The following is a 25414-nucleotide window of genomic DNA, read 5'->3' as shown; positions in this document are numbered from 1 at the left end:
CGCTCAAAAACAATTAAAATACCTCGCCCTAGGATTTTTCATGAGGGATAAATGATTTTATATGTTTATTTTCCTACCTTGAAGGCATGTTTCTAATTTTAGAGCCTAACTCCTTACCAATTGAAAGTTGTGGCCATTTTTCCTCAATCCAGGCATTAAAGTCTTATGGGAAATATTTGAATTATTATTTTAAAAATAATTCAAATTTTTCAAATTTTTTTCAATATATTCCTCATTTTGATCTTTTTAAGTGAAAGAGAAATTAAAATTCCTTTTATAGGTGTAGCGTCCTAAAATTACGACACTTGCAATTTCGACTGCATTTCGGTCTTCACGATGGCGACGCAACACACAACCTGAATGGAGACCCTGAAACTTGCTCACGACACTGAAAACTGCATTTTTCAAGCACCCTGGCCTGAACCTCCTTGCACCCTGCTGTCCCGGGAGGTGGGACCAGAGCGCCCAGTGCCCTAGTCCCTCAGGACCAGGGCGCCCAGCGCCCTGGTCCCTGGGTCCTATTTTGGGCCCAGTCTCCTAAGGGGCTCGGGTCTTTTTGTTTGCAATTTGGAAATTAACTTTCCTAGTCGGCCTAAGGTCGGGAAAATCAGTCTATCAACCCTAAATGACAAGTATATAAACTACATTTTTCTCTCTCATTTGGGGATAACACATACATGATGAAAAAGGCGTGGAAACTATACTCAAGCATTCAAGCATTCCTTCTAAGTCTCCATTCAAGGCTAAGTGTTGCATTCAAGACAAGGATTCAACCATTGAAGAGGAGATCACTTACTACATACTACTACAACATACAACATACAACATCTAAACCTTCGCACATAAGGATACAAACATCCTTAGAACAAGGTATTAGTACTTGTTTTACAGTCACTTACATTTACAGCTCTTGCTCATTTCTTGGTTAATTCCAAAACCAGGGTTTGACCTAAAGGCAAACCCCTAATCCCTAACCCCCCAATCGTCTTCGCTTTTTTGTGTGTAGGTTGCAGGTACGCGGCTGAAATTGAAGATCTGGAATCCTTGTGCAGAGACGAACAGATCCCCCTTTGTTTCATGGATTTTTCAGAGGACCGTGGCGTCGGGCGCCATCGTCCGGACAACTTTTGCTCAAATGTGCAAGACAGCGCTGTATCAACATTTTACTACTAATTCCAGGTCCGCAGCTTCATCCTATAATCCGAAGTCAGTTTATAAGCAAATCTTTGTCACTTTCTATGCATGCTTAGTTTAATTCTTCTATCAACATTCTTTACAAAAGAGGGTAGCCTAGCTGTCTTAACCCTTGAAACACATTTAGCATCCAATCTTGCATTGCGTGGGATTGGATCTAGTGGGTTTCAACCCCTCTTTTGAATGTAAAGTCTCTCCCCTAAGTGAAAACCATCGAATCCTAGCGAACCTCCCTTCTCTCTCCTTGGAGTTGGAAGAGGGGAGAACAACTAGGGTTCGATCGCGATTTTCCACTTTACATTTTGGTGAACCCGATGTGAACATCCTTTCTGATTTTTCATGCTTAGATCTGAAAAAAATTGATTACATTTCCATGTTTGATCTTTTGCAAAATTTTAGAGGTGATTGCATTAAAACCCTAAAATTTCTTTTTAGTAATTAAGCTTGTGAAATGTTTAATTGTTAATGCTTGTTTCAGATCTGTCCTTCTATTACAAATTATCAATTCATATCTATGCTTTAATTTTGAAAATTAAGTGGTTAAGTGTCAAAACCCTAATTTTTGAAACCCTCTTGATTCAATCTTTGTCCGACAATTTCACTGATCAAAACATCTCCAAATCAGCTATAACTTTGGATTCCGCAATAAAATCACAATATCTTTCATCCCTGAAAATTTGGAAAAAAGTTGCGAGGACCGTGGCGCCGAGCGCCATCGTCCCTGACATTTTTTCCGAAATTTTGGGAGCAAGATCTTATTGTATTTTCCTGCTAAAATCCAAAATTTTGGCTGATTTTATCAATTATAACACCTTCAAAATTACAGTCAAAGTTGGTCTTGTGATTGCTTGGATTAAGGCTTCTAAACATTTAAAAATCATTGAAACTGAAATTTTGTGTCAAAATTGTGTTCTTACTGTCCTAAATCTGAAAAGTGTGTTTGCATTCATTCGAAATTTCAGTGCTTTATTCAAATTCTTGCAATTTGTGACTTTTGAAATTAAGTGCTTAATTACAATAACTTTGATTTCCGCTTTCAAAATTGAATTTTGCGTGAAATTGAGTCAACTTTTAAATTTCAAAATTTGCATTGCTCTTGACATTCCCTCTAAAATCATAAAATTCAAAATTTCAGTTTCCCCCTCTTTTTCAAAATTCAAATTTTGTATTTTTCGACAATCTTGGTAGGGTTCAATTTCGAGATCGCAACTTTAATTTGGCCTATCTACAGATCGTAAAATCACTCAATTTTTTCAGATTAGCTCTAAAATCATCATACCTTTCATCCCTACAAATTTTGAAAAAAGTTGCAAGGACCGTGTTGCACTCCGAGCGCCACGGTCCTGGACATTTTTTTCTGAAATTTCGGGAGACTGTTGTGATTGCATTTAACATCTTAAATCTAGAAGATTGGCTGATTTTACTGAAAATTGCTACCTCTAAAAACAAAATTTTCTCTCCTTCTCTAGTGCATGAGTTTTACAACAATAAGCCCTACTTACACTATTCCCATTAGACGAAGCCGTAGAATTAAGTCTTTCCAAGGTTTAATTACCGAGGAGATGGAACCTAATTTGAATAGCCTTTTTAACGAGGACATGGGTAATTCCTCTAATCCTCCTAATGATGAAGAAGCTCTCCATGAGGTTTTTGAAGAACAACTTTCGAAATTGGATAACCAATTTGACGATTTCCGACAATGGATGTCTCAAGAATACCCTGATAGTCAAGCTCTTCCTTTAATTGAGGGTCTAAAACGTATGCTTCAAAGTGATAAGAATGGAATTGATATTTTGCATGGTATTTCACACATTGTGAATTCGAACGTGATGCCTATGAAGAGTTGTGCCTAAACTTTAGGTTATACACAACCCCCTACACAAGTCAATCATTCTATCCCTTTGATGACTCCTATTGCTAGTATACCTACCTTTACATCAAACATAATGGCTACTTCTACACAAGACATTCCTCCTATGATCACCAGTCATGGGGGCAACCCTTCTTCTTCAATTAACCCTCTTCCTTCATTAAATCCGACTTCTTCATTCATTCCTTCAATGAGTGTGCCTATTATATCACCACAAATGAACATGATGCAAGGGGGCAATTCGTTTAACCAATCCATTCCTCCTTGTAGTGTTCCTCCTGCCCAATCATCTCCTATGACTAATTATCATAGGGTCCCACCACCTTACTCTTTACCTTCTTTCAATAACATAACACCTCCATCTCAATCTAACACATCTAATATGAATTCTTCGACTGAAGCGACCATTAACAATCTAGCACAAACTGTCTCTTCTTTACAGCAACAAATTGCCTCTATGAATCAATCTAAGTTTAGTGTGCCCACATTTGATGTTGCGAGCCCACTTTCTCTTGACATTGTTCGAGCTATCCCTCCTAAACATGTTGAAATCCCGCATTTGGAACTTTATAATGGTAAAGGAGATCCTCTAACACATGTTAAGACTTTTCAAACAATTTGTACTGATTTTGCTTATGACCAAAGGTTGCTTGCAAAACTGTTTACTAGAACATTAAGAGACAAAGCCCTACAATGGTATTGCTCGTTGCCTTCCTATTCTATTACTTCTTTCGAACAACTTGCAAATGCTTTCATTCAACAATTTCAAAACAATATAAGTCCTAAGGTTACTTTGATTGATTTAATGCATTGTAAACAAGGTGTTAAAGAAAAAGTGACTGATTTCATTGGTAGATATAAGCATTTGTATGCTCAAATTTCTTTTCTAGTGCCTGACAATGATATTCAAAGAATCTTTATTTCTAATTTACAAAAAGATATTCGAGACAAACTTCTATTTTCTGAGTTTACTTCTTTCCAACAGTTGTGTGCAACTCTTCACAATTATCAACTGACCGTGAGTCAAATGGAACAATCACATCCTATGGCTCCGAGTGATAAGGGTGATAGCAGTCAACAACCATTTGGGAAGTTTAAACCGAATATAGATTCCATCAAATTCAATGAAAACATCATCAACAACAATGTGAATGCAGCATCAGGTGTGCCTCCTCTTTCTAAATTTTTCAAGAAAGAAAGAAAGTATACTCCTTTGAATGAATCATTGCATAGTATTATGAATAAGTTATTGGAACAAAATGTGCTTACTCTTCCTCCTATAAGACAAGTTGATCCTGCAAAGATTACTTCACCTTATTTTGATAACAAATCTTTTTGTCAATTTCATCGTCAGCCTGGGCATGATACTGAAAAATGTTTTTCTTTAAAGGGTAAAATTCAAGATTTGATTGACAACAATACTATCTCTGTTTCTGGAGTAGCTCCTCCTAACCAAAATCTTCAGATTTTCACTGATCCATTGCCTTCTCATACCTCTAATGCAATTGAGGCTAATGATTCCTCTCTCTCATCTGATGGTCTTGTGTCTATGACTCCAAATGTGATTAACTTTGTAGAGCAGCAAGAAATCCCTAAAGAACCTTCCATCACATTTGATTCCAATGAAACCATCAGGGCACCTGATGGTCCTTTATACATAGTTGCAAAAGTCAAGAATACACCTTGCCGTGGAGTGCTTATTGATCCTTCGTGCATGATTAATGATATTACTGAAGAATTCCTTTTTACTTTGCAATTGAATCAAGTGATCTATGACAAAACAGATGTGATTGTGAAACTATTTGATGCATTTTCTTCTCCTGCAATTGGTTCTATTACATTGCCTATTGAGGTCCATAATAAATCTCTTGATGTGAACTTTGCTATTATTCCATCTTCCGAACAATTTCGTGTGAAGCTTGGCTATCCTTGGCTATCTTCCATGAAAGCTATTGCTTCTCCTATTCACAAGTGTTTGAAATTTCCCCATAATGGTGAAGTTGTTACTATCAATCATAGTCTCTTTAAACCTGTTGAAAGAACTTCTAGCGTTCCTATTGATTACTTTTGGCCTAAACAATTCCAATCTCTTCCTCTGTGAAGTGATCATCTTTTCAAATCTTATCAAAAGTGGAAAACAGATATGATCTTATCTCTAAGTGAACCTAGAACACCTAAACTTGACATTCCTATCATTCTTGAGAAGGAAGTTCTTCCTTTGAAAGATAAAACTAATGTCTTTCCTCAAGAAGATTCCCAACCCATCCCTATGGATGTAACTATGTCTATGCCTAATAAACTTCCTAAGAGTAGACCTATACCTCCTTGTCATGATGGACTTGGTCTTCTCCCTAAACCAAATATTCCTCCTTTATATGGAGCAGTTCCTCCTCCTTCTTTTTATAGAGAGAAGAGACCTTCTTCTTCTCCTATTGTCCAGCCTAAGAGACCACAACCTAAACACCCAAGTGATAGGGATGAGAACATTCCTCCTCCTCAATCTTCTTCACTTCCTACTAAGACTAGACGAAATCGTTCTGCATGCAAATGCCGGCGAAAGCGTCGTCTTAGAGCTCAATCTTTGCAATCTCCAAAAACACCTTCAACAAGCATTATTCCATTTTCTCCTCAGCCGGACATTGAGCCTAAATCTCCTAAACATAAGATGCATGATGGTCTTGATCCTGTGCGAGTTAAAGATCCTATTTTTATAAATCTTGATGATGATATAGATGAAAATGTTATTCATGATGAAAATGTTACTCCTCTTGCTTCTGATAGTGAATATGAACTTGTTGATGTTGATAACCATTTATCTAATGAATTTTCTAAAGCACTTATCCTAGCTCCTAGACAAGAACAATGTGGCTCGGGACATGAACATAGCCCTTGTTTGGATCTTGTGATAGCTCCATCTGCTGTGTTGGATTTTCCTCCTCTTGCGTGTTCCCTACCTTCCTGAAACATTGATCAACAAGATCAGGGGGTAGATGACGTGCTAGACTAGTTTCATTAGCATAGCAGATTCTCTCCCCCTCTCTTTTGTCACTTCTTCTATGTGTACTCTCATTCTTCTATTTGTCGTCCTTAGTGTTGTCTACTTGAGGACGATGCAAAGCATTGAGATCTCTCGGTCTCTCTCATGTTGACTCAAAAGACACATGTGTTCCCTTCTTCTAGGTGACCTTCCTTGATTGGGGAATGAAGAACAATTATGCATACATACATATGATAAACATGACTTATCATATAGCATACTGACCCCAAGGAAATTGAAGTCACCTCATGCTTTGTGTTTTGTGTCTATTATCCTTGGGTTTATCTCACACTTGGGGACTAAATCCTTGTGATAACATGCTCCTTTTCCTTTCTCATTTCTTATATGTATCACTACCTTAAAACAATCACCCCCGGTGAGGCGTGTGCGATCGCTTTAACATAGGGGGGCATACATCCCGTTCATATCTTTTCAAGATACTTGAAAATTTCTTGGTAAATTTAGCCTTGCCTTGAAAATTTTTGATATCTTTCTTGCATGACTCATAGTGAGGGAACCTTACTACTGACAGTCATGGTTCTCCCTCGTGATCTTCCCTTTTACTTTGTCAATCGAAGTCGTAAGATCCTTAGTCCACTGGGGGGCTTGGTGTATCTTGCCTCCTTGACATGGTGAAAGTCTTTCAATATTGTTTCCTTGTACTTTACCGGAAGTATGAGCATACATACTCCCGCTAAAGTGGGGGCTAAATGTAGCGTCCTAAAATTGCGACACTTGCAATTTTGACTGCATTTCGGTCTTCACGATGGCGACGCAACACGCAACCTGAATGGAGACCTTGAAACTTGCTCACGACACTAAAAACTGCATTTTTCAAGCACCCTGGCCTGAACCTCCTTGCACCCTGCTGTCCCGGGAGGTGGGACCAGAGCGCCTAGCGCCCTGGTCCCCAGGACCATGGCACCCAGTGCCCTGGTCCTTGGGTCCTATTTTGGGCCCGGTCTCCTAAGGGGCTCGGGTCTTTTTGTTTGCAATTTGGAAATTAACTTTCCTAGTCGGCCTAAGGTCAGGAAAATCAGTCTATCAGCCCTAAATGACAAGTATATAAACTACATTTTTCTCTCTCATTTGGGGATAACACATACATGATGAAAAAGGCATGGAAACTATACTCAAGCATTCAAGCATTCAAGCATTCCTTCTAAGTCTCCATTCAAGGCTAAGTGTTGCATTCAAGACAAGGATTCAACCATTGAAGAGGAGATCACTTACTACATACTACTACAACATACAACATACAACATCTAAACCTTCGCACATAAGGATACAAACATCCTTAGAACAAGGTATTAGTACTTGTTTTACAGTCACTTACATTTACAGCTCTTGCTCATTTCTTGGTTAATTCCAGAACCAGGGTTTGACCTAAAGGCAAACCCCTAATCCCTAACCCCCCAATCATCTTCGCTTTTCTGTGTGTAGGTTGTAGGTACGTTGCTGAAATTGAAGATCTGGAATCCTTGTGCAGAGACGAACAGATCCCCCTTCGTTTCGCGGATTTTTCGGAGGACCGTGGCGCCGGGCGCCATCGTCCCGACAACTTTTGCTCAAATTTGCAAGACAGCGCCGTATCGACATTTTACTACTAATTCCAGGTCTGCAGCTTCATCCTATAATCCGAAGTCAGTTTATAAGCAAATCTTTGTCACTTTCTATGCATGCTTAGTTTAATTCTTCTATCAACATTCTTTACAAAAGAGGGTAGCCTAGCTGTCTTAACCCTTGAAACACATTTAGCATCCAATCTTGCATTTCGTGGGATTGGATCTAGTGGGTTTCAACCCCTCTTTTGAATGTAAAGTCTCTCCCCTAAGTGAAAACCATCGAATCCTAGCGAACCTCCCTTCTCTCTCCTCGGAGTTGGAAGAGGGGAGAACAACTAGGGTTCGATCGCGATTTTCCGCTTTACAATAGGTTTGGATAAAATAAATCTTTTGCTCAAAGCCCTTAACTGCTCAAAAAAGTAAAAATTCTAACCTTAATAGGTTAAAAATACTGAAAAAGTGGGCAAGCCTAACCTATTGCTTCAAAAATTGAAAATCCTAACCTTAGGAGGCTAGATATGCTAAAAAATTAAGCAATCCTAACCTTTATGCTCACTTGCTGAGGAATCCTAACTTTCTAACCTCCCTTGCTTGAAAAACTTAAGTTCCTAACCTCATGACACTCGACATTTTCCATGCTCCAATTACAATCAAAAGATGCCATTTCCAGTCAGTCACTTCAACATTACACCATTATGTAGAGAAGGAATATTGAAGGAGGTTATGCACATTCTACTTACCACACAAAAACCCAATGGAGACTTCACACATCTTTTGTTGTTGCAGACCTGAATTATCAAGAATGCCCTTTCACGAAGGAAAAATGTTCATTCTTTCTTCATTCCTAGGTGATTTGCATTTACTACTTGCACAATTTTTTAGAATGAGCTTATTGACATGTATGATAGGTGTAGAATCCTGGTGGATGCTATTAAAGTGTTTGACCAAATCAAATAAACGTGATCTCATGGAATGCCATGATTGTAGGATATGCACAAAATGGATTTCTTGAAAGCGCTATAGAAACTATCAAGCGAATGCAATTGGCAGGTGTAAGGACAAATTCCACAACCTTTTCAAGCATCCTTTCAGTCTGTGTCAAAATGGGAGATTTAGATCAGGGTATGGACATTCATCAAAGCATAAAGGATAGAGAAATTTCATCAGATGTTGTAGTTGCAACTGATCTGGTAGACATGTATGCAAAATGTTGAAGCATAGAAAAGGCAAGTGAACTAGTTGACAAATGCCTCAAATCGATATCATCTCATGACATGCCATGATTGAAGAAATGCATATCATGGAAGCATAGACGATGCATGTGAACTATTTTACAGATTGTAGCATTGTAGGATATGAACGATGTAAATTTAATGACTAGTTTTCATAAACTTTCAAGAAATTTTCAAATGATAGGTAAATAGTTTCCTTTCATAACTTGTGCAAAAACATAAGAATTTGAATAGAGTGTCTCAAAGAGATGTAATCGAAACAAAATGAAATGATTTTAGAATGTGCACCAAACGGATTTTGTAAGGAAGGTCTCAAAGTCTTTGAATAAGTGAAGCACCTTCGAACAAACCCAAGCATTTTAAGTTTTGTTTTCTTGCAATTAACTGTCATTCCCATGGTACGCATCTTGAGGAAATCCTAAATATTATTATTGAGATGCCTTGAGACTGTGATAGTTGTGTGGACGTGTTTTCTTGAAGTGTTCAAGCATGGTGAAGTTCATACAATGAGGAAGTTCATGAAAACTTAAAAATCAAAATGATACCTCTATATAATTGAATCGAAGGAAATAAAATTGTGTTGGTATTTTGGTATGGTTTTGTCATTGATTTCAACACCTACTAAAACTCTAGCACTTTGGAGATCCAACAACATTCACTAGTAAGCAGGTAACTTTTGCACAGTCACCGGTATATGGTACACCAGGAGGATATAATGATCACCGACACTTGGAATGGCATGGAAAACACTTGGTAATGTCAAAAACATAATTTTGACATCTTCTCTTGAAGAATTAGTTATTGGTATATTCACATTTGCATATTTGCTACTACCGGCAAAAAGGTCCAGGATATACACCGACAGGTTTATCTTTTCCAGATCAGCATGGCATGCTTTGGGGATGATTAATTATTATTACAAATGCATTAAGCTGACATGTTCAATCAGTTATTGCATTGTATATTATTTTGTTTGTAAAATGCTTTTATTGTAAATATCTTGTAGAGCTGACCTACTAAAATTGGTATTAAGTTATGGTATAAATGTAAGATCTTATTTGTAAGATCAAGTTTGAAATGCGAAAAAGGATTCTGTGAAGGTATATGCGAGAATAAGCAGAGCTATACACACAGACATCATTTGAAGATTGAAGGAGGGTTTTTGTGAAGACAGTCAGAACTACATTGGTACTGAATCCAGCATATGAAGATGCTATTTTGTGCAGTACATTCTTATTGGATTTAACCATCCAACTGTAGTTAGTGTGACTCCCATTTTGTGATTGAGCAATGAGCTCTAGGCGCTTGGCCTTTCTACATGTGCAGACCCCATTTATGTACACTTACTATCTGCAGTGGTATCATCTAAATGTGGGTAAGGTTTCCCATAGTGGTTCTTCCCTTACAAGGCTTCCACGTACAAATATTGGTGTTATGTGTTCTGGATAACTTTTTCTTTATGTTTCATACACTAATCCTTACCGGTATAGCAATTAACTATTAAATCTATCTACCGACATATTGTACTAGTTTATCGGTATTAAGTATTAAGTTGGTTAAGTTGTTTTGGTTTGAATTTATTTGACAATTGATTCACCCCCCCCCCTCTCAGTTGTCTCTGAGACCTAACAATTGGTATCAGAGCCTAGTCCTCATTTTGCAGAAGTTTAACAGCTTGAGGAGATCCAATGTCTACTAACTATTTCAGGAAGGATAGTCCTAAACTTGATGGAACCAATTATGGCATATGGAAGACTAGAATGGAGACACATCTAAATTGCATTGGAAAGGACATCTAGGACGTTACAAAGAATGGTCATATTACTCCTACTCCTGGTCAGCCTAATCCACCTACCTTGAGAAAAGATGAAGAAAATGATTGCAAAGCAAGAGAAGAACTTTTGAGCGCATTATCAGATCAACAAATCATGGGACTATCAGATAGGTGTACTGCTAAATCTATTTGGGATCATTTGGAAACACTAAATGAAGGAGATTCCATAGTCAAAATTGCAAAACTTGAAAGCTTCTAGGTCAGGTATGAACATCTGAAAATGGAAGAAGATGAAAGGATTTCTACTTTTATGGAAAGAGTAAATGACATTGTTTTGGGTATTAAATGTTGTGGAGGAACCTTAAGTGAGGATGAAATTGTTTCAAAAGTTTTAAGAGGATTGCCACTAGTATATAAAATGAAATTCACTGCTATAAATGAGTTGAGAACAATGCCTAGTACATCAGTAACTAGGGATACATTGATTTGGAAACTTTCAGCTTTTGAAATTGAAGAATTTGGTCCTGTTGCTACTATAAAGATAGATTTGGCCATTAAAGCATCAACATCATCTGCTCCATCATTTGACAAATCTGATTGGAAAGCCTTTTATGCAAGAGAACTTGAAGAAAGCAGGAAAGAGAATGAAGAACTTGAAGAACTTGAAGCACTATTTGCAAGGAAAATGCCTAAAGGTCCAGTTGGGAGTAAGTATGAAGGTAAAGCACCCTTTAAATGTGTCAATTGTAATAAGATTGGTCATATGGCTTCAAGATGCCTTGATAGACATGCTAGACTAAGAGAAGAAGCTAGAAGAACATACAAGCCTAACCCTAAATATCAGAGATATAGATTTAAGAGGAATAAAGACAAATATTGTTACATTGATGATGAAGGTGTGACTAATGATTCTGATGAGGATCTAGTAGACAATGGATGGGTTATTGTTGCTATAATAGAAGATCAACGGGTACCTACTACTCAACCGGTAGAATAGGCCTTGGGAGCTAAAGTTGAAGTAAAGGTTGAATGGATCATTGATTTAGGATGCTCACATCATATGAAAGGAGACAAAGGAAATTTCTTGAACTTTCAAGAATACAATGGAGGCTTAGTAAGATTTGGAGATGATAAAGCTTGTTTGATCAAAGGTAAGGGTACAATATTTCTTGATGGTAAGCATAACACTGACAATGTTTACTATGTTGAAGGATTAAAGCATAATCTTTTGAGTGTTGGTCAATTAGTTGAGAAAGGATTTTAGTTACAATTCAAAAATGGAAAATGCAAAATCATGAATAGAACTAGTTTAGAAATTGCAACCGGTAATCAAACTAGAGGTAAAATATTTCATCTAAATAAGAATGAAAAGACATGCTTGATTGCTCATATTGATGAAAGTTGGTTATGGCGTAAGAGACTGTGTCATATAAACTTTGATTGCATGGTGAAGATCAGTACTATTAAGGCAGTTAGAGAATTACCTAAAATTGTCAAACCTCACAATACAATATGCAAGGAATGTCAATTTGGAAAAAAAGTTAGAGCTAGTTTCAAAAGTATTCCAGAAAAATCCAATAATGCTCTTGATTTGATTCACACTAATTTATGTGGTCCAGCTAGAACTAAAAGTTTACAAGGTGATAGATATTTCATGCTAATCATTGATGACTACTATAGAATGTGTTGGGTTACTTTTCTTAGAGAAAAATCAGAAGCACTTGGAAAGTTCAAACTGTTCAAAGCTATGGTAGAAAATGAAACCAGTAAGAAAATCAAATGTCTAAGATCTAATCAAGGAGGAGAATTTACATCTAAGGAATTTAGTACATCTATGAAGTAAATGGAATCAAAAGACAACTATCAGCACCTCGGACACCATGGTAGAATGGAGTTGTTGAAATGAAAAACAGAACTATCTTGGATGCAACAAGAAGTATGTTATCAGAAGCAAACCTACAACATGTATATTGTGTTAGGTCCTGGAGACAACTGAGAGGGGGGTGGGGGGGTGAATCAGTTGTCTAATAAATTCAAACCAAAAACTTATCAACCAACTTAATGCTTAATACCGGTAAACTAGTTAAGTATGCTGGTAGACAGTGTTAACAGTAAATTGTTATACCGGTAAGGATTAATGCATGAAACATAAACATAAAGTCATCCACAACACATAACACCAATATTTGTATGTGGAAACCCTATAAGGGGAAAACCCACGGTGGGAAACCTTACCCACAATGAAATGATACTAGTGTAGATAGTAAGTGTACATAAATGGGGTCTGCACATGCAGAAAGGCCAACAGCCTAGAGCCCATTGCTCAATAACAAAATGGGAGTTACACTAACTACAGTTGGATGGTTAAATCCAATAAGAATGTACTGCACAAAATAACATCTTCATATGCTAGATTTAGTATCGGTGTAATGTTGATATGCTTATACAAAAACCTAGCTTCACCTTCAAATGATGTCTTCCTGTATATCCCTACTTGATCTCGCATATACCTTCACTCAATTCTTTTTCGCATTCCACACTTGATCTTACAAATAAGATCTTATATTTATACCATACCCTAAGACCAATTTTAGTAGGTTGGCTCTACAAGATATTACAATAAAATCATTTTACAAACAATATAATATCCAATGCAATAACCAATTAAACATGTCAGCTTAATGCATTTACATCAATAATAAATCATCTCCACAGCGTGCCATGCTGATCTGAAAAAGATAAACCTATCGGTGTAACCCTAGATAGCCTAGACCTATTTGTTAGTAAAAGTAAATATGCAAATATGAATATACCAATGATTAATTCTTCAAAACAAAGTGTCCACATGATGTCTTCGATATTACCAAGTGTCTTCCATATCATTCCAGGTACCAGTGAACAATATATCCTACCAGTGAACCATATACCAGTAATTGTTGCACAGTTTACTTGTTTACTGGTGAATGTTACTAGATCTCCAAAGTGCTTGTATTCACTAGGTGTTCACATCAATGACAAAACCATACCAAAATACCAAGAATCTCCCCCTTTGGCATTGATGGCAAGACAAGATGGAAAAACCATCAAAGTGCCAAAACAGAAATGCCAAATACAAAAACCAACAATCTCCATTTCTCCCCCTGGGAGTAACATGTTATTATCCAAAGATTATTTTCAATATCAATCTCTTCCTTAAAAAAAATCTCTCCCTAATAAGATAATGTGTTTTTCCATAGATATCTCTCCCCCTTTGACATCAAATGCCAAGGCTACAAAATTTAAGACCATACAAAATACCAACTACTCCCCCTGAGAAGTAGCTTCCTCATCAAATACCGGAATAAAGATTTGTCTTGCTAATTCTACCGGTTGATGACAATCATCAACTATATAAGTCTCTACTAGTGGTGGTATGACTCCAAGCTGATCTCTGAGATACTCAAAAGTCTCCTTAGGCAAAGGTTTTGTGAAAATATCAGCAAGTTGTTCTTTAGTATTCACATAAACCAGTTTTATCTCCTTTTCTTCAACTTTTTCTCTTAGAAAATTCAGTTTGATAGAAACATGTTTTGTTTTAGAATGTAATACCAGATTCTTAGATATATCAATTGCTGCAGTGTTATCATAGTATATACTAATGGGTTCCTTTCATTTTACCTTTATGTCTTTCAATATTTTCTTAAGCCATAGTACCTGTGTACAGTTAGTTGCTACTGCAATATATTTTGATTCTGCTGTTGATAAAGATGTACAACTCTGTTTCTTACTCAACCAAGAAACTAATCTCTTTCCAAGAAAGAATTCTCTTCCAGTGGTGCTCTTTCTATCATCCACATCTCCTATCCAATTTGCATCTATGTATGCACATAGGTCAAAATTTTCATCTTTAGGATACCATAATCCAAGATTTTCTATGCCTTGTAAGTACCGGAAAATCCTTTTTACTGTTGATTCATGATTTTCCCTAGGATTACTCTGAAATCTAGAAACAATACATACTATATTCATAATATCAGGCCTGGTTTGTGTCAAATACATTAAACCTCCTATCATAGATTTATATCTAGTTGGATTAATAGGTGTAGATTCATCCCTTTGAGATAATTTGTCATTTGTAGTCATAGGTGTGCTTACCGTTTTAGAGTTCTCCATCCCAAATTTCTTTAGTAATTCTTTCAAGTACTTGGATTGACTCAAAAATATACCTTTATCAGTCTGTGAAATCTGTAAACCTAAAAAGAATTTTATTTCTCCTATCATAGACATTTCAAATTCTTGCTACATTTCAAGAGAAAATTCCTTACATAATCCATCTTCTCCTCCAAAGATTATATCATCAACAAATACTTCAATAATTAAGATGTCATCATTAGTTATTTTGTAATATAAATTGCTATCTACATTTCCTTTAGTAAAACCAATCTTCAAAAGATACTTATACAACCTTGCATACCAAGCTCTTGGTGCTTGTTTCAATCCATACAGAGCTTTCTTAACCTGCAAACCATATCATTGTCATCTGTCAAAGAAAATCCATCAGGTTGTTCAATATATACCTCTTCTTCAAGAACTCCATTTAAAAATGCACATTTAATATCCATTTGATAAACTTTGTAGTCCTTGTGAGCTGCAAAAGCTAAAAATAATCTAACTACCTCAATTTTGGCTATTGGTGCAAAGGTTTCATCATAATCAACTCCTTCTTTCTAAGAATATCCCTTACACACTAGTCTTTCTTTTTTCTTGACAACCTTACCATCTTCATTAAGTTTGTTTCTAAATACCCATTTGGTTCCAATTACATTTTTATCTTTAGGCCGGGGAACTAATGTCCAAGTATTATTTTTCTCAATTTGTCCTAATTCTTCTTCCATAGCTTTAATCCAAAATTTATCTTCACATGCCTCATTGATAGATGATGGTTCAATTTGAGAAATAAGACATACCTCTTCATTTGCCAATCTTCCTCTTGTCATAACTCCCTTACATTTGTTTCCAATTATCTGATCTTCAGAATGATTCAATCTTACATACCGGGGTGTCTTAGTTTGCTGTTGTTCTTCAATTACTGTGGAATCTTTTGATAATACTAGAGTAGCTGGATCTTCATTCTGTACCGGTGGATTCAGTATAGGTTCATTTGTCACAATTTCTGTTGCCGGTTTAGAGTCTATATACCTTAAAGTTCCTCTGAATTGTTCATCAGTCTTTACATTTGTACTCTCAACAATTTTCTACAATCTCTTATTAAAACATCTATATGCCTTTCTCTTAGATGAATAACCAAGAAATATTCCTTCATCACTTCTAGGATCAAATTTGCCAATATACTCATCTCTTCTAATATAAAATTTACTTCTAAAAATTATGAAATACTTAAGAGTAGGAGTATTACCAAACCATAGTTCATGAGGGGTCTTACCGGTTTCACCTTTGATGTGAACTTTGTTGAATGTATAGACAACAATGCTAACTACCTCTCTCCAATACACATGTGGTAGATTTTCTTCTGATAACATACTTCTAGCTACATCCAAGATAGTTCTATTTTTCCTTTCAACAACTCCATTCTGCTGTGGTGTCTAAGATGCTGATAATTGTCTTCTGATTCCATTCACTTCACAGAATGTATTAAAGTCATTAGATATGAATTCTCCTCCTTGATCTGATCTTAAACATTTGATTTTCTTACCGGTTTCATGTTCAACCATTGCTTTGAATAGTTTGAACTTTCCAAGTTCTTCTGATTTCTCTATGAGAAAAGCAACCCAACATATTCTAGAGTAATCATCAATAATTAGCATGAAGTATCTATCACCTTGTAAGCTTCTAGTTCTAGCCAGACCACATAAATCAGTGTGAATTAAATCAAGAGCATTATTGGATTTTTCTGGAATACTTTTGAAACTAGCTCTAGCTTGATTACCGGTTGCAATTTCCAAACCAGTTCTAATCATGATTTTGCATTTTCCATTTTTAAATTGTAACTGAAATCCCTTCTCAACTAATTGACCAACATTTAAAAGATTATGCTTTAATCCTTCAATATAGTAGACATTTTCAGTGTTATGCTTACCATCAAGAGATATTAAACCCTTACCTTTGATTGAACAAGCTTTGTCATCTCCAAATCTTACTAAACCTCCATTGTATTCTTGAAAGTTCAAGAATTTACCTTTGTCTCCAGTCATATGATGTGAGCATCCTGAGTCAACGATCCATTCATCCTTTGCTTCAACTTTAGCTATTAGGGCTTGTTCTACCGGTTGAGTAGTAAGTGCCTATTGATCTTCTATTATAGCAACAAAAACCCATCCATTGTCTACTGGATCCTCATCAGAATCATCAGTCACACCTTCATCAGCAATATAACAAGATTTATCTTTGTTCTTCTTAAATCTGTCTCTGATATTCAGGATTAGGCTTGTATGTTCTTCTAGCTTCTTCTCTTAGTCTAGCATGTCTATCGGGGCATCTTGAAGCCATATGACCAATCTTATTGCAGTTGAAACATTTAAAGGGTGCTTTACCTTCATACTTACTTCCAACTGGACCTTTTGGCATTTTCCTTGCAAATAGTGCTTCAAGTTCTTTGAGCTCTTCATTCTCCTTCCTAGTTTCTTCAAGTTCTCTTGCATAAAAGGCTCTCTAGTCTGATTTGTCAAATGATGGAGTAGATGATGTTGATTCTTTAAAGGCCAAATATGTCTTTATAGTAGCAACAGGACCAAATTTCTCAATTTCAAAGGCTGAAAGTTTTCCAATCAATGTATCCCTAGTTACTGATATATTAGGCATTGTTCTTAACTCATTTATAGTAGTAACCTTCATTTTATATGCCGGTGGCAAACCTCTTAAAATTTTTGAAACAATTTCATCCTCACTCAAGGTTCCTCCACAATATTTAATACCCAGAGCAATTTCATTTACTCTTTCCATAAAAGAAGAAATCCTTTTATCTTCTTCCATTTTCAGATGTTCATACCTGAATCGGAAGCTTTCAAGTTTTGCAATTTTGACTGTTGAATCTCCTTCATTCAATGTTTCCAAATGATCCCAAATACCTTTAGCAGTAGACCTATCTGATAATCCCATGATTTGTTGATCTGATAATGCACTCAAAAGTGCTTCTCTTGCTTTGCAGTCATTTTCTTCATCTTTAGCTAAGGTAGTTGGAGCAGTCTGACCATCTACAGCAGCAGTATAACCATTCTTAGTAACTTCCCAGATGTCTTTACCAATGCAATTCAGATGTGTCTCCATTCTGATCTTCCATATCCCATAGTTGGTTCCATCAAGTTTAGGACTATCCTTCCTGAAATAATTAGTAGACATTGGATCTCCTCAAGTTGTTAAACTTCTGCAAAAGAGGACTAAGCTCTGAAATCAATTGTTAGGTCCCAGAGACAACTGAGAGGGGGGGGGGGGGGGGTGAATCAATTGTATAATAAATTCAAACCAAAAACTTATTAACCAACTTAATGCTTAATACCGATAAACCAGTTAAGTATGTCGGTAGATAGTGTTAATAGTAAATTGTTATACCGGTAAGGATTAATGCATGAAACATAAACATAAAGTCATCCACAACACATAACACCAATATTTGTACGTGGAAACCCTATAAGGGGAAAAACCACTGTGGGAAACCTTACCCACAATTAGATGATACTACTGTAGATAGTAAGTGTACATAAATGGGGTCTGCACATGCAGAAAGGCCAATAGCCTAGAGCTCACTAATCAATAACAAAATGGGAGTCACACTGACTACAGTTGGATGGTTAAATCCAATAAGAATGTACTGCACAAAATAGCATCTTCATATGCTGGATTCAGTACCGGTGTAATGCTGATATGCTTATACAAAAACCTAGCTTCACCTTCAAATGATGTCTTCATGTATATCCCTGCTTGATCTCGCATATACCTTCACTTAATTCTTTTTCGCATTCCACACTTGATCTTACAAATAAGCTCTTACATTTATACCATACCCTAAGACCAATTTTAGTAGGTTGGCTCTACAAGATATTACAATAAAATCATTTTACAAACAATATAATATCTGATGCAATAACCGATTAATCATGTGAGCTGAATGCATTTACATCAATAATAAATCATCTCCACAGCATGCCATGCTGATCTAAAAAAGATAAACCTGCCGGTGTAACCCTAGATAGCCTGGACCTATTCGTCGGTAAAAGCAAGTATGCAAATATGAATATACCAATTATTAATTCTTCAAAACAAAGTGTCCACATGATGTCTTTGACATTTCTAAGTGTCTTTCATATCATTCCAGGTACCAGTGAAGAATATATCTTGCTGGTGAACCATATACTAGTAACTGTTGCACAATTTACTTGTTTGCCGGTGAATGTTGTTGGATCTCCAAAGTGCTTGTATTCAATAGGTATTGACATCAATGACAAAACCATACCAAAATACCAACATATTGGAGAGAGGCAGTTAGTACAATGGTGTATACATTCAACAAAGTTCACATCAAAGGTGAAACCAGTAAGTCCCCTCATGAACTATGGTTTGGTATTACCCCTACACTTAAGTATTTTAGAATATTTGGAAGTAAATGTTATTAGAATAGATGAGTATATTGGCAAATTTGATTCTAGAAGTGATGAAGGAATATTTCTTGGTTATTCATCTAAAAGCAAGGCATATAGATGTTTTAACAAAAGATTGCAGAAAATATCTGAAAGTACAAACATAAAGATTGATGAATAATTCAGAGGAACTTCAAGGTATATAGACTTTGAACCGGCAATAGAAATTTTGAAAAATGAACCTACACTGAATCCACTAGTACAGAATGAAGATCCAGTTACCCCGATATCATCTGAGGATTCCACAGTAACTAAGGAACAATAGCAAACAAAGACACCCCGGTATGTAAGATTGAATCATTCTGAAGATCAGATAATTGGAAACAAGTTTAAAGGAGTTATGAAAAGAGAAAGATTGGCAAATGAAGAGGTATGTCTTATTTCTCAAATTGAACCATCATCTGTTAATGAGGCATGTGAAGATAAACACTAGATTGAAGATATGGAAGAAGAATTAGAACAAATTGAGAAGAATAACACTTCGACATTAGTTCCCCGGCCTAAAGATAAAAATGTAATTGGAACAAAATGGGTATTCAAAAAAAAACTTAATGAAGATGGTAAGGTTATCAAAAATAAAGCAAGACTAGTGTGTAAGGGATATTCTCAGAAAGAAGGAATTGATTATAATGAAACCTTTGCACCGGTAGCTAGAATAGAGGCAATCAGATTATTCTTGGCTTTTGTAGCACACAAGAACTACAAAGTTTATCAAATGGATATTAAATGTGCATTTTTGAATGGAGATCTTGAAGAGGAAGTCTACATTGAACAACCTAATGGATTTTCTCTGATAGATGACAAAGATATGGTTTGCAAGCTAAGAAAAGCTTTGTATGGATTGAAGCAAGCTCCAAGAGCTTGGTATGCAAGATTGGATAAGTATCTTTTGAAGATTGGTTTTTCTAAAGGAAATGCAGACAACAATTTATACTATAAAGTGACTAATGATGAAATCTTGGTTATAGAAGTATTTGTTGATGATATAATCTTTGGAGGAGAAGATGGATTATGTAAAGAATTTTCTATTAAAATGCAGCAAGAATTTGAAATGTCTATGATTGGAGAAATATGTTTTTTTTAGGATTGCAGATTTCACAGACTAATAAAGGTATATTCTTGAGTCAATCCAAGTACTTAAAAGAGTTATGAAAGAAATTTGGGATGGAGAACTCTAAACCGGTAAGCACACCTATGACTACAAATGACAAACTATCAGTAAGGGATGAATTTACACCTGTTAATGTAACTAGATACAAATCTATGATAGGAGGTTTATTGTATTTAACACAAACCAGACCTAATATTATGAATGTAGTATGTATTGTCTCAATATTTCAATGTAATCCTAGAGAAAATCATGAATTAGCAGTACAAAGGATTTTCCAATACTTACAAGGCACTGTAAATCTTTGATTATGGTATCCTAGAGATGAAAACTTTGTATTATGTGCATACACAGATGTAAATTGGGCAGGAGATGTGGATGATAGAAAAAGCACCACCAGCGGAGCATTCTTTCTTGGAAATAGACTAGTTTCTTGGTTAAGTAAGAAACAAAGCTGTACATCTTTATCAATAGTAGAATCAGAATATGTTGCAGTAGCAACTAACTGTACATAGGTACTATGGCTTAAGCAAATGTTAAAAGACATAAAGGTAAAATGCAAGGAACCCATTACTATCTATTGTGATAACACTGCAACAATTGATATATCTAAGAATCCGGTATTACATTCTAAAACCAAACATGTTTCTATCAAACTGAATTTTCTAAGGGAAAATATTGAAGCAAATGAAATAAAACTAGTTTATGTGAATACTAAAGAGAAGATTGTAGATATCTTTACTAAACTTACCTAAGGAGACTTTTGAATATCTCAGAGATCAGCTTGGGGTCATACCCCCACCGGTAGAGACTTAGTAAGTTGATGATTGTCATCAACTGGCAGAATTAATAGAGAAATCTTTATTCCGGCTTTGATGGGAAGCTACTTCTCAGGGGGAGTAGTTGGTATACTAAATTGATTAGTATTTTGTATATGAACTTGTCTTGGTAAGAACTTTGGCATTTGATGTCAAAGGGGGAGAGATTAGTATGGAAAAACAAAAGGAAAACACATGTTGCTTCCAGGGGGAGAGATTGTTGTTTGGGAGAGATTATTACTCTCTATATCTATATTTTTGATTTCTGGTTATGATCTCTATTTGGAGATTGTTAGTTTTTGGTATTTGGCATTTTTGTTTTTGGCACTTTGATGGTTTTTCCATCTTGTGTTGCCATCAATGCCAAAGGGGGAGATTGTTGGTATTTTGGTATGCTTTTTTCATTGATGTCAACACCTACTAAAACTCTAGCACTTTGGAGATCCAACAACATTCACCGGCAAGCAAGTAACTTTTGCACAGTCACCGGTATATGGTACACCAGCAAGATATAATGATCACCGACACTTGGAATGGCATGGAAAACACTTGGTAATGTCAAAAACATCATTTTGACATCTTGTCTTAAAGAATTGGTTATTAGTATATTCACATTTGCATATTTGCTACTACCAGCAAATAAGTCCAGGATATACACTGGTAGGTTTATCTTTTCCAGATCAGCATGGCACGCTTTGGAGATGATTAATTATTATTGCAAATGCATTAAGCCAACATGTTCAATTGGTTATTGCATCGGATATTGTCTTGTTTGTAAAATGCTTTTATTGTAAATATCTTGTAGAGCCGACCTACTAAAATTGGCCTTAGGCTATGGTATAAATGTAAGATCTTATTTGTAAGATCAAGTGTGAAATGCGAAAAAGGATTCTATGAAGGCATATGCGAGAATAAGGAGAGCTATACATGCAGACATCATTTGAATATTGAAGGAGGGTTTTTGTGAAGACAGTCAAAACTACACCAGTACTGAATCCAACATATGAAGATGCTATTTTGTGCAGTACATTCTTATTGGATTTAACCATCCAACTATAGTGAGTGCGAATCCCATTTTGTGATTGAGCAGTGAGCTCTGGGCACTTGGCCTTTTTGCATGCGCAGACCCCATTTATGTACACTTACTATCTACAGTAGTATCATCTGATTGTGGGTAAGGTTTCCCACTGTGGTTTTTACCCTTACAGGGTTTCCACGTACAAATATTGGTGTTATGTGTTGTGGATGACTTTTTCTTTATGTTTCATACACTAATCCTTACCAGTATAGCAATTAACTATTAAATCTATCTACCGACATATTGAACTGGTTTACTAGTATTAAGCATTAAGTTGGTTAAGCTGTTTTGGTTTGAATTTATTTCACAACTGATTCACCCCCCCCCCCTCTCAGTTGTCTCTGGGATGTAACAAATTTCACATGCTTCTTGTGTAGAGACAAAACATGTCAAATAAATAGAAAATATCTGTGCAAAGCTAGGGAATTAAGATTCACAAAATGTGGAAGCTTAGTTATCTCATGAATGCGATGTTCTTAGATTCTACATTAAAATTGCAAAAGTCAAACCTTGAACATGTAATGTTTTACTAAATTCTATGGAGAATATGGTCTGATGAATGTTGTGATTGTGGTCTATAGGTGGTAATGTTGCATTATGCATGGAATTGCACAATATAAATATTATTGAAACAAAAGTAAGGAGTCCATATTTTCAACTTGTGGTGTTGACCATGAGCATTGGGCTAATGTTTTGGAGGCTCATGAACTTGTTCATCTTTATAATATCTCAAGGAGACTTCAAATGGAGTTTTCATCATAAATGTTTTATTGTTATCTATTGATTGTGATGGGAAGATGTTTGTGCCTAATTATATTAATGCATGGACACAATCAATTGTATCATTGTGAAGAGGCCTCAATGCACCATTTTTTAGAATGCCATGGAGGCTTTATGATCATGACAACAAGGAGGAATATTGGTGCCATTTGGAATACTCTACAAAATTTAAAGAAATATGTAGCTTACATAGTGTTCCATAAAGACCAGATAGGAAGATATATTGCTACTTAAAAAAATCCAATGTCTTATTCTCTTTATGATGTTATGTGCTTCAAATTACCTTTTTGTAAAAGTGACTTATGTCACTTTATGTAACTAAAGTTATAATTTGGTTCTAATGTTTGTAAAAGTTAGGTAAATCCTAACTTATATTCCAAAAGCCAGTTCTCCTAATTCGTTAGATTAAGTGGTTATAAGGTAGTTATTCTCTAAAGCCTATAAATACAAGGCCTTTTCATTGTGATAGGGGGAACTTTTTATAGAGGGGAAACTATGCCGAAATTCTAGGAGAACTCATAATGACATTTTTATTTGCACTATGTATAGAAAGGATTTTGGACATGTATATTTCCAAAAGGAAAATGAAGAATACATCTTAGTTTGTGTGTTATAAATGTATTCATTTGTTATCATTGCTGATTTCTCGTATGTCAAATTGGTAGTATTTGTATGCATATGTGATTTGTACAATTGATGTGATGATACACAAGCAACCTTTGGTATCTTAGTTTGAATGTGTTGAAGTATCTTATCTCTACGCATGTTAATATTTGTCATTCTTCTTTACCGTCACCTCATGGATCAACACACTATGATATAAACTCCCCTATGTAGTTTGTTGCAAATATTGAGAAATCTCAGTTCATGTTCGTATGTCTTTTGTTGGGGTTTCTATCTTTATTTCTTTTTAGTTTTATGTTTTCTTCTTTATGTAATTTTAGGTTAAAAGTACACAAAATTCCCAAAATACTCCCATCATACGAGGGAGATTCCCCTCTTAAATGGAAAGGAGGATTGCAGTGTGATTGCAATCTCTCCAACTATTGGAACGGTTGTCACTGCTCATCAGGTGAACAGGGTCAATTTTGAAGCAGAATTCATAGTGACAAATTTGTTTACCAACATGGTGTTTAATGCACTCTATTTTATGATGTCAGATCATTATGAATAAGATAACCTTTCTCATGAGCGATTCTATAAGTGACTTATGTGGAGTCCTCATGATTCAGTTGTTATTATCTCAACTATTTCTAGGTTTAGCAGGAGCTTGACTATAAATAGATACTCTAGTAAAACTTTCTTGTAGAAAGAGGCAGATGGCACTTTTGAATGTGATCACTTAGGATAGTCAGGTAGGGATTGTCAAATTACCTCATGATTTGGTAATTGGTGTCATTTTAAAAATGTTTGGAGAAGAATACGTCTTGAATGAGGACAAAACTAGGGCTAACTCTAATAAAGCATCTATGCTTTTAGCATTAGTTATGTACTGTAAGAAAGAGAGTGAGGTGGTTAAAGGTATCTGCAAGAGCCTTTCTGAAGACTTCATTCTAGTTAATCTAGATAGAGTTCTTACTAACATCTATGAAGACCTCACTATCACCAAACCCAGGCATTATGATAGGTTAGTATGGCAAGGTAAATCGGTTGGAAAATATCCTTTCCTCGATATTGAGGATTGGGATGGGTTTGAAATGAGGATGCTTGAAATTACTAGAAATTTGAATTTCCTACTATGATTGTTTGGCATTAAGAGACCAAATTGTTGCCAATGGTTTGCTCAATACCTCATGGAGGAAGATATTTCTGGGTATGATGAAGTCTTGAACATACCCAATGCTTCCTTCATGAATGATGATGAGGACAATGCAGAGGTAGTTTAAAAGAATAGGAGTCCTCCCAAGCATGAAAGTGGGGGTGGCCGTAAAAGAAGGGCAGCAAATAATGGTTCTGATATGAAAAGTGTTGGCCCTCTGGACTTAGACTATAAGGGTAAAAGTAATATGTCATTTTAATCCATGTAGAGGGAGGACTTTTTGGCTTTTAGATTCACTCAGAAGTTAGCATCTACTCTGTTATGGTTTCATACTTATTGCTACAACTGTTTTAGTTATCTAGACTCTAAAATAGAAAGACTTGGTTATATGGTTTTTGTTGGTATCTATGATGGCTCCTATGGTGGTGAACTCTTTTTATCTATGGACTATTTTTTGCTAATTTAATTGTATAATATCTAGTAGCTTAATATTGTGGGGGTGCTTTGATATTATGGGGTTTTATTTTTGGCTCCTCTCATTTGTATCTTCTGGTTATTGTTTTATCTTT

This window comes from Cryptomeria japonica, chromosome 10 (assembly GCF_030272615.1).
Source record: "Cryptomeria japonica chromosome 10, Sugi_1.0, whole genome shotgun sequence".
Taxonomy (NCBI): domain Eukaryota; kingdom Viridiplantae; phylum Streptophyta; class Pinopsida; order Cupressales; family Cupressaceae; genus Cryptomeria; species Cryptomeria japonica.
Note: the sequence above shows the minus strand (reverse complement) of the source record.